The sequence below is a fragment of the Vigna radiata genome, chromosome 6 (genome assembly GCF_000741045.1).
Source record: "Vigna radiata var. radiata cultivar VC1973A chromosome 6, Vradiata_ver6, whole genome shotgun sequence".
Classification (NCBI taxonomy): domain Eukaryota; kingdom Viridiplantae; phylum Streptophyta; class Magnoliopsida; order Fabales; family Fabaceae; genus Vigna; species Vigna radiata.
Genome location: NC_028356.1, coordinates 19351041 through 19354244, shown reverse-complemented (window position 1 = coordinate 19354244; position 3204 = coordinate 19351041).

Below are 3204 nucleotides of genomic sequence, written 5' to 3'. Positions count from 1 at the left end.
ATTGTATTTGTCCACCAAAATCTGCATCCTCACTGGCGCTTTTCTTTTCCTCATCATTTGAAGCTAGTGTATAGCTTCATTGTATGCCTCCAAATAACTGCCATATAAATATATCTTTTGGTTATAAGGCTCTCGATCTCACGGAATGGACTACGTAGGTTGCAGGAAAAAGAAATTAACCAACCAAAGCATTCTAGAATAGTGTTAGTATTTAAAGGTTGTGAAAGGAGTAGTTGATAAGGTAGAGAAAATATGGAGATAGTAGGATGTAGAAGTAGTAGTTGGAAGAAGTGTTGTAGTTGTCTTAGTTGTTGTAGATGTTGACTTCTTGTCTACATGCATCAAATGGTAGAGTACATAGGTATTTATAGACCTATGGATTATTCTAGAATATGCTAGCCACAACTTATGTGAAATTTTCTAGATTTTTACCTATGTAGAATATTCTTGATTTTTCTTCCTATTTTAGGCTTTTCTACAACATTCTAAAACTTGTATTACATTTGAATTCTTCTATCTAAGGTGCTTCTACATTCTTCTAGAATTTGCATTACACTTTAATACTCCTCCTTATTGCAAATTCGGTAACTCCAAGCATTGTGTGTAGTAGTTCAAATCTTGGCCTTGGTAACATATCTTCAATTTGATCTTCGTCCTCCATTTCCTTGACCATAGTTCTTGCTTTGATGCTTCTTCATAACAGTTAGGCTCAATCATGGCTATATTGCAAGTTTCATATATGTCTACCAAAGATCTTACTCTTCTTGGAGTAGATTCAGGTGAAGAATCTTGTTGTNGGATGTAGAAGTAGTAGTTGGAAGAAGTGTTGTAGTTGTCTTAGTTGTTGTAGATGTTGACTTCTTGTCTACATGCATCAAATGGTAGAGTACATAGGTATTTATAGACCTATGGATTATTCTAGAATATGCTAGCCACAACTTATGTGAAATTTTCTAGATTTTTACCTATGTAGAATATTCTTGATTTTTCTTCCTATTTTAGGCTTTTCTACAACATTCTAAAACTTGTATTACATTTGAATTCTTCTATCTAAGGTGCTTCTACATTCTTCTAGAATTTGCATTACACTTTAATACTCCTCCTTATTGCAAATTCGGTAACTCCAAGCATTGTGTGTAGTAGTTCAAATCTTGGCCTTGGTAACATATCTTCAATTTGATCTTCGTCCTCCATTTCCTTGACCATAGTTCTTGCTTTGATGCTTCTTCATAACAGTTAGGCTCAATCATGGCTATATTGCAAGTTTCATATATGTCTACCAAAGATCTTACTCTTCTTGGAGTAGATTCAGGTGAAGAATCTTGTTGTTGTGGAGGTGGAGAAAACGTACCTAAATTTTCTGCTTCTTCTTGAGTTTCTTCTTGAGATTGTTGCACTGGAAGTAAAATGTTGCTTTTAACAACTTTTTCTTCTTCCCAATTCCAAGAAGCATTTTCATCAACTTCAACATCTCGACTAATGATGAGCTTTTTTGTTTGTAGGTTGTAGACTCGATAGCCTTTTGATTGTGTGCTATATCCCAAGAATATTCCTCATATAGTCTTGTCTTCAAGCTTGTGCCTCCTTTGATCAAGAACATGTATGTAGCAAATAGACCCAAATACTCATAGGTGTTTAGCTGATGGCTTTCTCCCACTCCAAGCTTCAATAGGAGTCTTGTCTTGGACTGCCTTAGTTGGACATCTGTTTAGAATGTAAACTGCAGTGTAGACTGCTTCAGCCCAGAAAGTGTTAGGCATGTTTTTCTCTTTTAGCATTGATCTTGCCATCTCCATAACAGTGCGATTCTTTCTCTCTGACACGCCATTTTGTTGTGGAGTATATGCAACTGTAAGTTGTCGCTCTATGCCTTCATCTTCACAGAATTTGTCAAACTCGTGAGATGTGTACTCCTTGCCACGATCACTTCTAAGTACTTTTATCTGTTTCCCATTTTGCTTCTCAACAAGGGCCTTAAATTTCTTAAATACTCCGAAGACTTCTGACTTTGCCTTTAAGAAATAGACCCATGTCATTCTAGAGAAGTCATCAATGAAGAGGATGAAATACCTGTTGTTGTGATGTGAAGGCGTTCTCATTGGTCCGCAAACATCGGTATGAATCAACTCCAATAAGTTTTTTGCTCTCCATGCTTTGTTAGTCGAGAATGGTAATCGGTGTTGTTTTCCGAGGAGACATCCTTCGCACGATTCATTATTCTCCTTCAAGAATGGAAGATCTCTCATCATGTTTTTCTGATATAGAAGCTTTAAGGCATGTGTGTTGAAGTGGCCAAATCTCCTATGCCAAAGCCATGAGTCATCAACTTCTACCTTCATGGCAATATTAGTTCCAGGTTTGAAGCTTATAGGAAAGCTTTTATTTCTCTTCTCCATTTTTACTTGGCCAATTTCTATCATTTTACTATCATAAATTTTGCATGTATCTTTCTCAAAATGAAGAGAATATCCATTCTCGATCATTTGGCCAATACTTAAAAGATTCCCTTTAAGATTAGGAACTAGTAAAACATCCTTGATGAATTTCGTACCTTTCTTTGTTTCCACCATGACAGTTCCTTTGCCTCGAGACTCCAATGTGGTGCCATTTCCTAGCCGAACTTTGACATTGACAGATTTATCAATGTTTTTGAAGATGCTTTGATCTTTCACCATGTGATTGTTGCATCCACTATCCAAGTACCAACTTCCTTCTCCACCAGGAGATTCTTGATTGGCGTAGAATAAGAGTTTCTCCTGATTATCTTCTTTTGCAAAGTTTGCTTGATGCTTATTTTTATTACGACAATACTTTTCTATGTGACCAAATTTCTTGCAATAGTGGCATTGAGGTTTTCCATGATGCCAACAATCCTTTTCCAAGTGACTTGTCTTTTTACAAATGCCACATGGAGGATATTTTCCTTGATGAGTCATAGAGAAGCTTCTAGAATTTTCTTTATTTCTAGAAATTTCTCCTTTACTTTTATTTCCTTCACATTCTTTCTGAGATCGCAATTTTAGTTTTGATTGAAAGGCATTTTCAACCGAGTCTTCTTCATGCCTTTTCAATCTTTGTTCATAAGCTTCAAGAGAGCCCATTAGTTGTGTTAGTGACAATGTAGCCAAATCTTTTGTTTGTTCAATCGCAGTTGCGATTGCATCATATTTTTGGGGAATTGAAATTAAAATTTTCTCAATGATC